This window comes from Macrobrachium nipponense, chromosome 11 (genome assembly GCF_015104395.2).
Source record: "Macrobrachium nipponense isolate FS-2020 chromosome 11, ASM1510439v2, whole genome shotgun sequence".
Classification (NCBI taxonomy): domain Eukaryota; kingdom Metazoa; phylum Arthropoda; class Malacostraca; order Decapoda; family Palaemonidae; genus Macrobrachium; species Macrobrachium nipponense.
Window position 1 is genome coordinate 27,614,217 of NC_061087.1, and position 12,500 is coordinate 27,626,716.

Sequence of the window (12,500 nt, forward strand, 5' to 3'; positions counted from 1 at the left end):
ATAATAATAATAATAATAATATAATAATAATAAAAATAATAATAATAATAATAATAATAATAATAATAATAATAATAATAATAATAATAATAATAATAATAATAATAATAAACAATCTTCACCTTGGAACAAAACATTTTTAAAACCACTGAAAGAACTAAATTTGTCTTTTTTATCACATTCTCTAAATTCCAATTATAATCTCCCTGGTAATTTCGCATAAGAACGAAAATAACAAAAACAAAAGTAGAATACACCAAATTAATTACATTTTTCCACTCGTGGGAGGGATGACGCCCCAGCACGATTTTAATTTAACGTTTAAAAAGGAATAATTATCACTCATTAACGGTTATTACCTAATATTTGTTTTGATTCTGGACTATTGGGCCACATAAGGGCGGTCCTGGAAAACGTTTGTGTATTCTGTATAAATAATACGTTGTATAAATAATACGTTGTATAAATAGTGCGTTGTATAAATAATACGTAGTATAAATGATAATTGATAGAAAGACGAAAATGAATCCTAAAATCTTTGGGTTTAACAGATTAATTCCCCGTTTCGAAAAACGAGGAAATATGTATGTATGTATGTATGTATGTTTGACTAGAATCATGTTTTAAAACCTGAATAATAAGTACACTCAAAACTGGACATACACAGAAAAACGAGATAATATATGTGTGTATATATGTACGTATATTTGTATGTACGTACACACTTCGGTCTTGCTGTAAAATCTGAATAATAAGTACGGATAAAACTGAAAATAAACATAAAAACGAGGAAATATGTATGTATGTATGTATGTATACACTCGAGTCTGGGTATAAGATTGGAAAAAAAAAAATCTTTGAATGTATGTATGTATGTATGTATGTATGTATGTATGTATGTATGTATGTATGTATGTATGTATGTATGTATGTATGTATGTATGTATACCCGGTACAATAAAAATGGCAAAAAAATCGAAAAAAAAGACTATAACATGTATATGAGGAACTTTCAATTTTCACTTACCTTTCGTTGCAAGGTGAAGGAATTCCGGAGAAAGTATAATTGAGTTGAAATTCTCACAGTCACAGTTTCAATACCACTTAAAGTGAGTTCGATTCAATTTTCACTGCAGTCTTTATACATTTGTATCCCTTTCATATCTTATTTCCTTTGCGGTAGGGTAGGGCAGGTTATAGTCACTTCCTAAAGTATCCACTAATCACTTTTATAAGTTAATTAAGTTATAATTAAGTTAATCCTTTTCTGTTCTTCACTTCACGTTATCACTAATTTCGTTTATACTTCTCAATTGTCAGAATTTTCAAAATTAACGTTTCCATCCACTACCAGAGTCCTTATAATCTAGCGTAAACGACACTTATTTATCAATCTCATAAAATTTCCACACTCTTGAATAAAATATCCATATAAATACTAACGTACACTTTGAACAACGTTGTTATTATTATATATAAGTTCTCTAAGTTATAGACTTTCTAGCTCTCTTAATCAACGTTAACATTAGTTTAAATATATATAATTTATTAATATAATTATTCTCCTTGTATAAAGTTATGCTTTCACCATAACAACCTGTAAAGAGAATTTAGTGGTCAAAAAAAAAATTTGAAAGCATCGGAAATGTGATTTCATTATTACGTAAATCTAGACAGGATGATGGATAGATAGATAGATAGATAGATAGATAGATAGATAGATAGATGGAGAAAAAAGATAGATTAGATAGATAGATGGATGGAGAAAATATATAGATAGATAGATAGATAGATTGATAAATAAATAGACAGATAGAGATAAAGTTAGTTAAATAGAAAGACTGATAATAGATAGATAGATAGATAGATAGATATTTAAATAGATAGATATACATAAATACATAGAAAAATATATAAATTAACAGAATGATAAATAGATAGATAGATAGACAGATAGATACACAGATCAATAGATAGACAGATAGATAGATACATAGATAGCTCGATAAAAAGGATACTCAAATTGATAGATAGATAACAGCAAATCAAATACGAAGTCTTCTGCAGACTCCGGTCACGGGAAACCTCCCCACGGGAGGGATGTTTCGACACGGTACGTCATCAGTGGGAACTGGGGGACTGATCACAACGAAGGAAAGCTGATTGGACAGACATTGGAGAGATGAGCTTATCAACAGGATAAGGGAATCTTTTATCTATTTTTTATTATTATTATTATTTACTTATATAACATATTCATCAAACGTGATGTATATAACATACCCATAAATATAGGGTAGGAATCATATATATATATATATATATATATATATATATATATATATATATATATATATATATATATACTATATATATATATATATATATATATATATATATATATGTGTATGTATTATATATATTATATTATATATATATATATATATATATATATATATATATATATATATACCTGTATATATACCATATATATATATGTGTGTGTATGTATATATATATATATATATATATATATATATATATATATTATATATCATTAGACAGCAAACTGAATAGCTGAAAAACTAATGAAAATATATCCCCTATCCTGAAATAAACTTAAGAATAAATAACCAAATGGAGAGAGAGAGAGAGAGAGAGAGAGAGAGAGAGAGAGAGAGAGAGAGAGAGAGAGAGACTTCAGCCCCTTCCAATAACCTGAGAACGGATCCATTTGATTGTTATTAAAACAAAAACGACGTCGATACAAAAAGCCATTTCTCAAGTTCCTTACCAAAATGAACGCCAACATACATACATGCATACATACATGCATATATACATGTATTTAAAGATACAAAAAAAAAATTTAACACGAAAAGATAATTTCTCAAGTTTTTTAACAAAATGAACGCCAAGATACACACATACACACAGGCACACACACACACACATACATCACACAAACATACATCTACACACACGTGCGTGCGCCCACGTCCTTTATTCTCAAGTTCCTTAACCCAATGAACGCCAAGATACATACACACACGCAAAATATACAAACATACACACGCGCGTGCGCCTGACGTCCTTTATCAACATGTCTCCCGAATCTTTTTATTTTTATTATTTTCTCTTCTTCTTCCTCTTCATTTTTCATTAAGACCATAATATCCTCCCTGTTCGGGGGGCCTTAAAATTCCCGGCCCATTTTACGCGAGGAATACGTTGTCGGGGGAAAACACGACGCAAATTGGTTCTGTTGTCATTTCGTCAAAAAAAAAAAAAAAAAAACATAGATACACAAGTGATATACGACGCCGTCTTCACCAGCAACATTATCCGTTGTCCACTGTAGTAGTATACTTCGTTTCAACCAAAATAAAGAGATAAGTAAATAAATAAATTCACAATAAATATATACATATATATACATATATGCATTCCTCGTATTTCTAGTCGTGAAAATAACAGCGAAAAAGGACGTGAGCCAAATTCAACTTCCCGCAGACATCCTCCATCTTTATCTAGTTTCCTCTCCTTCTTCTTCTTCTTCTTCTTCCTCTTCTCCTTCTTCTTCTTCTCCAGTTTTTTTCAAAGCAAAAGCAACACCACGTTCACTTTATATACCTCTGGCGTTGGCAATCACCAGGCAGCTGCGAGTTGCCGGCATTCAATAATCACTTATCAGTTCATTAGGGGGCCTTTCATCAACACGGCCACGCCCCCCTCCCCCCTCCCCCTACCCCAGCACGCCGGCCCCCTCCCCCACCCTCCTCCTCCTCCTCCTACCTGTCCCACGCACAGACCGGGAGTCTTCATTTAAAGCACTCCAGCCAAAATTGACTCGTTAAGGCCCAAATTAACCATTCGGGGGCTCCAATGATCCTCCCCGGTCTGGCCGAAATTAACCAAAATCAACCGACGCGACCAATTAGTACCGAGCGCGTATTATAGGTACACCCCACACCCCACCCCGGCGCCCTTTGTTCTGCACAGTTTCTTTCGTTCCGTCGGACGCAATAATGCCGCGGCAGTGGGCGAGTGAACGCACCGATTTCAGAGCCAATGAACGCGCTTGCTTTCAGTGACAGACGGGAGATGATGACGATGCTGTGTCGTGAAGAAGTCTGTCTGGTCTACGTAATATTTCTGTTCTTCGGGAATGTTTGGACTTTCGATTAAACTTTCCGTATATAGTTACTAACGGGTTTAAATTGTTTACCTTCTATATACATGCATATATACACACACACACACACACACACACACACACACACACATATATATATATATATATATATATATATATATATATATATATATATATATATATATATATATATATATATACAGTATATACCTATATATACACATATATAGCCCTGTCTATATACTGGAATATACGTAGGAATCACATTAAGCTAATGTTAGGAAAATGTTGATGGCAAAATGACACTATGAGCAGAGATACAATAAGAGGAATGAAAGGAGGTTGCAATGATTCTTAAGCAACGCCTACAGCGCACCGCATGAGGTTTACTGACGGCATTACCCCCCTACGGAACACCACGCGCGCGTGGCCAAGCATTCGCGTGGGTACAAAACTGCCAAAGGCTCGTAACACGGGATCGTCCCAAACCCGGGCCACGCGAAGCCTTTGACAGAAAGTAACATGGACTCGGGGAAGCTTTTATTCGGCAATTGTCATGTCTCTCTCACGTCGCTAAATGAAACGTTACGAGAACTAAAGTGAGATGGATGTATATACGTATATACACGTTTATTTTGAGACTTGTCACGAGACACGCCAAGTTACGACGACGCCCTTTTTGTCGAGAGCTGTGATTTCGCCCTCACATCCCCGTGGTCTTATTATCTTCGGGAAAACGAGTTGATGTCATCTATCCTAACCTTTTTTTTTTTTTAGCCTTCTGAACAGAATAGAACAGCGTATATAACTTACGCCTAAGGCCAAGCGCTGGGACCTACGAGGTCATTCATCACTGAAACTAACAGTAAAAGGTTTGAAAGGTGTGACCGGAGGAAAACCTCGCAGTTGCGCTATGAAATAATTGTTATAAAGGGGGTGGAAAGTAAGATGGAAGAAAGAGAATATGAACGGAGGTACAGTAAAAGGAACGAAAGGGGTTGCAGTTAGGGGCAGAATGAACGCTGCAAAGAACCTGATAGGTACACTTACGGCACTAACCCCCTACGAGGTTTACCTTTTCTGATTCTACGTGTACTACACAGGCCCCGTGGAGTTGTTACACTTAGTTGAACTTTACACAAGCAGGATTTAAACCTCTCCACTAAATAATGCTTGGGAACACTGAAAATAAACCTCATTTTCAGAAGATGAACTGAAAAAAAATGCAACTCTTACGCCTTTCGGAAGAGAGAATGCTATAAAGCTATAGAAAGTGAACTTCACACAAGCAGGATCTAAACCCCGCGACCATATACAGTCTTGAGAACACCGAAAACAAACCTCTTTTTCAGAAGATGAACTGGAAAAAATTGCAAATTTTACGACTCTCGAAAGAGAAAGCTATAGAAACCCCGAAGGAGTGACGGCAATTCAACAACAGGGCAAGGAAAAGCAAATTACAGATATTGCAATGGATTTAACTACAAAGAAAGCAAAGAAAGTTCTTCATTGAGTAGACAATCTCTGGGTAATTTACCTAGTCGAACAATTTTTCTATTTTTTTTTTTTTAACTTACCCTTATTCCAAGCTGACTAAAGAGAACACCACTGAATTACTTTCAACATTACGGGCTGCTGAAAAGCAAGAGCCCGTGCCAGCACAAGGCTGCCTTAATCTTCCTGCTGCTTACCTTCTACATACACTAGAATATTTTAGTAAGATATGCTCTATGTAAAGCTCTATAGCTAGAGTAAGCGGAAATGAGAGCGCTCTAACTAGAACTACCACCAGCTCCCGGCTGGGTTGCTTTAGTCTAACAAGTGTTTCATTATGTAGGCGCGCTTCTGACCTCTCTTCGAGACTGCTCTGGGTGAATTTTTTCATAGATTTGTCCATTTTAGCTCGAGTGCTGCGGCTGCTGCCTTCGAATTGTAACCCAGTGATACATAGAACATGTGGGACAATGCTTAGACAACGCTTTGACCACAACATCATGAAAGGTCTCCAGGAACTGTGGAATGTGTGGAATGTGCCATGGAATTAATACTGCTTTAAGATGATAGCTACTGCCTTAACAGAAACTGTGAAAAATAAAAGTGAGATAGTGCTTAGACAATGCTTTTACTACAGAAATGCGAAAGATTTCCTGAAAATGTGGAATGTGTCACAGAATAAATACTGCTTTAAGATGATAGCTAGTGCCATAAAAGAAACTGAAAAATACAAGTGAAATGATGCTTAGACAATATTTTGACTACAGCAATGTGGAAGGTTTCCAAAGAATGTGGAATGTGTCACTGAATGAACACTGCTGTAAGGAGAACATAGCCAGTGCCACAAAGGAAACAGTGAAAAATACAAGTGGGACAGTGATCGGACAATCTACGTTGTCAAGTTAACAATCAACTTTGATAATTGAATATACAAAAATGAAATAAAAAAAGTGACATAAATAAGATCGGATGGTGTGATTGTGATAAGTACATAGGACTACTTAGACTGTTTCTACAAACACGGTAAGTACATCAAATGTTTGCAATGTATATATATTTGCATTATACATAACGTACGGCTGAAATACATTTGTTTATTTGTGACAGATAGGCAACCTTGTCAACATAATCGAGTTTGCGGAGGATATATGTAACTATATAAGTTCTAGCGAATGTAAGTTTTATTTAAGTGAGTACAACCTTCTGGAGAAGTTTCGCTAGGGATAAGTAACGCTAGCATGATCCTACGAGGTATAGATGACAATAGTGCACTAGGACAGTTAACTTGCTTTTCCAATATATTATGCTATATGTTAATTATCCTTAAGCTAAAACTTTGTAGGGAACATAATGGAAAATTATGTCAAGAAAGAATGTAGAATGAAGTAGCGTACGTAAGTAATATCTCTAATAATGTGTGTCGGTTTGTGTGAAAACGGTTTCACTTTTATAGACCTATAATACTGGGTCTGCGCTTGATGGCCCTTAAATTATTGTATAAATATTGTTCGTTTTTGTTTCTAGATCGCTTTCTACAATAACAGATCGGTATTCCTAGTTGCAAAACATCCTTTATCGTATTTCACGATTACCAGCAAAGGTGATGGGAGCTACTCTGGCTTGTTATCTACGCGTCACCTATACTCCGAGGTGCTAGTACTAAACACGTCGGAAGTTCTTGGGACGCTACAGGTGCTAAGTGTTAGCCCATTGGGAATCTAAGTATTCTATACACCCATTTCTATATTGTGCGGTCGACGAATTACGTTAATAAACGATATCTTCGTGTGGCCGTCTACCTTACATTTACCATACGGCGTTTAGTACTAGCATCTCGGAGTAGGTGACGCATATGAGCAAATTTATATAATGTACTGTATTTTACGAATAACAGATAGTTAGCTCTAGGGACTGTCAGTGTCAGCTGTAATGCGAGTGGCGTTATGCACTTTGTAATACAGTCTCTTGTAATGTCAGCTTAGAGTGATTTGACAAATCATTATGTAAAGAATTGCATTCCAGGAATAACACAGATGGTTAGGTCTAGTGGTTTTCATCGTCAGCTGTAATGTAAGCTACGTTATGCGTTATGTAATGAAATAACGGTTCCAATTACTGATAAACCATCAATCGGAAGTTAGATCATTTAAACAACAGATTAATACTACTGACAATCTCTTTCTAGAAGACAAAAAACAAACGAAATGCGCAAATACTATTTCACCAGTGACAAAAAACAAGTGAGATAACTCTTTGTTTTTTGTGGCCTCCTCTTATCAGTGAACTTCAGGGAGAGCTGAAGTTTTGGAGGACTCGCGAACGTTAGAGAGAGAGAGAGAGAGAGAGAGAGAGAGAGAGAGAGAGAGAGAGAGAGAGGCCCCACTTCAGGAAAATAACTTCACGAGTTAAATAACTTTCCCTGGTTAATTGTGCGAGACTCCTGAAGAGCAGCAGTAGTCCTGTGCACTGCATTGCAAATACCGTAGTATAGTAAGTCGCAAACTTTCATCTCTCTCTCTCTCTCTCTCTCTCTCTCTCTCTCTCTCTCTCTCTCTCTCTCCCCGACCCAACTTAATGCCCTGACAACGTATATAGTTTTCTTTATCCATTTTGAATTATGTCATCATTTCTCCTCTCTCTCTCTCTCTCTCTCTCTCTATCTCTCTCTCTCTCTCTCTCTCTCTCTTCTCTATCTCCTCCCCAGTTTATCTCTCTCTCTCTCTCTCTCTCTCTCTCTCTCTCTCTCTCTCCCCAGTTTATCTCTCTCTCTCTCTCTCTCTCTCTCTCTCCGTACGCAGGTAAAGCATTCATTCGACAAGTTGAAAGTGTAACAATTCCAATCAGATTCAATAATGACAAACAGAAGCGAGTTATTCAATAGAAAATTAATAATATAGATATAACTATACACACACGTACGTACGAGTATGTGTGTGTGTGTGTATATATATATATATATATATATATATATATATATATATATATATATATATATATATACAATATATACATACAAACGCAAGTTATACAATAGAAAAACAATAATATATATAAATATACACACATACACACGAGTATGATGCCTGTGTATATACATTTATATACAAATATTATATACATATACATATATATACATACATATATACAGAACTCTTTTAAACAACAAGCAAAAAACACCGAAGAAGACAGCTGCTGCAGCCAGAGAGAATCTGAGCAGTCAATTGACATGTTACATTTGTCGCCCTAACTTTCGATCACTGATGTTCGGTTGAGCCTATTAAGGATACCGGCGAAGGTAAAAGCATTAATTGTACCCTGTGCCATCTGTCTCTCTCTCTCTCTCTCTCTCTCTCTCTCTCTCTCTCTCTCTCTCTCTCACACACACACACACACACACACATACACACTCACAATTTCATACGAATGGAAAAGATAGGTATTTTTCCTTATGTAAATTATTTGCACTTACCATCATCATTTTCCAACCCGTATATGTCGGTCATATCTAGATCACATTGCACATATAATAATCGCTGACTGACCTACCATCTGGCCCTTATAACTGACGTATTTTAATTCATATTACTTTTCCATAGTTGTAAAATTTGCACATACCAACGACAACTCTAATACGTCTGATTATCAAATATTTCATAATTTGAAATTTACATTTTGTTGGTATAAAAATTAACTATTTTGTAAATTGGTAGATAACAAAAGCTTCATTTTGTTAAATCAACTGCTTTTGTAAATCGGTTAACAAAAGATTTATGTACAGAACTATCAAACACAGTAAGCTTTTTTCTCTAGTAACGGGACTAGATCTGCTATGAATCGTAAAGACATATTGTTACTGCATTGGTTCCAGTAATTTCAGATTTTAAGTTACATAATTTAAAATTGATTTTTCGAAATTAATATAATATTCATTTTTCTACTTTCCAATATAAATAACTTAAAATGATTTACTGTATCTCTGAGAGACCATTACCCGTATTCCTTTTTTTTTACTTTCTAATATCAATAACTACATAATTGACTGTATCTCTGATATACTCTTACCCGGAATCCTAGTTCCTTTAATTATATGGATGAAATTTAGCTTAGCCTTTCCTACTACATAAATCTGAGACCCCGCAGGAGAATAGTGCCGACTGTAGGCATTACTTAAGGTTCTTCACGGCGTCCCTTCTGCCGCGAGCTGCAACCCCTTTCATTCCTTTTACTGTACCTCCGTCCACATTCACTTTCTGCCAAATTCCTATTCACCCTTTCCAAGCTATTGTTTCATAGTGCAACTGCTTTGAGGTTTTCCTCCTGTTACACCTTTCAAACCTTTCTACTCTCAATTTCCGTTTCAGAGCTGAATGACCTCATAGGTCCCACCGCTTGACCTAAATTCTACATTCTTACCTTCCTTGAACATCGTAGATTTTCAAATTGCTTTTCCTTTGATTTGGAAAAAAATACAGAATAGATTGCCAAAGGAAACTGATCTGTCCAGATGACGCAATGTTTTCTTCATATGGAAGGACGTAGTTTTTATTAGCCTCTCTCTCTCTCTCTCTCTCTCTCTCTCTCTCTCTCTCTCTCTCTCTCCTCAGTGTAGGCAGTTGGTGGAATGCTATTCTGGTATACAAATTACGATCATTCTCTCTCTCTCTCTCTCTCTCTCTCTCTCTCTCTCTCTCTCTCTCTCTTTACCATTAAAGAGTGAGTGACGCCAACCTCATCTACATATATAAATATTCTCTCTCTCTCTCTCTCTCTCTCTCTCTCTCTCTCTCTCTCGTCCAGCGTATTTCAGCTAACCAACTCTTCCTCCTAACCTATCCCCTTCCTCCCCCTCCCCTCCCCAATACACACTCGCATTCCTCTTCCTTACATTTTTTTTTTTAATCCAAAAGAAAATACGCTTTTGAAGACGAAGCGACGACAACCCCACCGGGAGAGTCAACCTACTTCGTGTTACGAATTCGAAATCTCTCACCTCTTACGTCACCCCCTTTTTTGTTTTTGTTTTTTTTGTTTTGTTTCGGCTTGAGTAATCAAGGAACGGTAATTAGGAAGGGAGAGAGAGAGAGAAAGAGAGAGAGAGACGACGGAGAGAGAGAGAGAGAGAGGAGACCCCCGCCGTAAAGTTACCTTCTTCGGACTCTTGAAACGGAATTCCTAATGAGGAGCATCCTTAGGGCTAAGTACCCAGGTGGGGGAGGGGTTGGAGGAAAGACAATGGGTAGGATGTGGGGGCTACGGGGGGGGGGGGGGGGGGGGGGGGGAGGGGTGGGGGGGGGGGGGTCCTGGGTGGGGTTGAACCACGAGATGGGAGCTGTAATGCCCCAAAGGATTATAAAAATGTCGCTACTCTTTTCCCCGTGACAATTAGTTTATTTGAGGAAATGTATATATATATATATATATATATATATATATATATATATATATATATATATATATATATATATATATATATATATTATATATATATATATATATATATATATATATATATATTAATATGTATGTATAATCATATATTATTTTCATTTTATATATATATATATAATGTGTGTATAATTATATATACATTATGCATATACGTTATATATATATTATATTAATATATATATATAATATAATATATATATATATATATATATAATATATACATATATATACACATATATATATACATATATATATATATATTATATATATATATATATATATAGTATATATTATATACAAACAGGTCGTATAGCTGTAAGCTTCATAGTAGCTATCAAGGGGACATCCAGGAAAAGGCAGCACGTATAATAAAACAATTTATTTTACTGCCGGCGTTTAGCAACGTCTCATCTCATTTTCAAGGCTGCAATTTACAAAATCACTTAAAAACTCATGAAAAAAATAAGACGTAACAACTATCTGTACGGAGGCTGTCTGGGTGTTTAACGAGGGGATGGTGTAGTTTTAAGTATGATTTAAATAAGATTTTAAAATCTGCATAATTAATCTTGGTTATGCAGTGCAATAAATGATTACGTATGTTGGAGACTTCGGGTCCGGACAGTCTTTGCTGTTACAGATCCGAATCGGCTGTCACCAGGGACTCTGTTTCAGAACCGGATGCAGACTGCCCGGACCCGAAGCCCCTAACATACGTAATCACGCGTTCCACCGCAAACTCAACATCAATAATGCAGATTTTAATAAATAATATAGTATGCATATATATATATATATATATATATATATATATATATATATATATATTGTATTATACGTATGGTTATTATAATACCTTTCTAGGAGATTACTTCGATGAGAGAGAGAGAGAGAGAGAGAGAGAGAGAGAGAAGAGAGAGAGAGCGAGAGAGAGAGAGAGAGAGAGAGAGAGAAAATGACGAGAAATAAAAGATATACCTAAAATGTTATAGTCCATTCACGATAAAGGGGAATAAAAGGTCATGTTTATATATATATATATATATATATATATATATATATATATATATATATATATGTAGATATTGCACTTTAAACGAAAATAAATTTATGCATCGCTAAAAATACAGATAAAACTCGATACTTTCTGTTTTTTAGAAAAACTCTGGAAAAGTCTGAAAAAAAAAACTCGGTTAAATGGAGTTTTCCTGCAGTGCCTGTCATACTGAATTCGTTCCATTTGAATATTCAAACATTCACATACGGCCATGCGCGCTCTCGTACGCGCACACAGCCCCCATAAAACGTAATGACGCCAGATAAATTTTAATCAATCAATCAGCCTGTCACGTAAAACCTCCTTTGTGTGATGTATTTAGACGGTATTTAGATATCAGAAATT

At 35.5% G+C, this 12,500-nt stretch overlaps 1 protein-coding gene across 4 annotated transcripts in view; it reads right to left on the bottom strand.

The window, feature by feature from the left end:
* LOC135199877 (leucine-rich repeat-containing G-protein coupled receptor 5-like) overlaps positions 1-12,500 on the bottom strand; it is a 664,061-nt gene that overhangs the window by 572,064 nt on the left and 79,497 nt on the right. For 3 of the 4 annotated variants that reach the window (XM_064228278.1, XM_064228035.1, XM_064228110.1), the window contains exon 2: positions 1,028-1,597. The exons of the other annotated variant lie outside the window; for it this stretch is intronic. The gene's annotated coding sequence lies outside the window, so the exon portion shown is untranslated. The remainder of the gene's footprint in view (positions 1-1,027; positions 1,598-12,500) is intronic. 4 annotated transcript variants of the gene reach the window in all.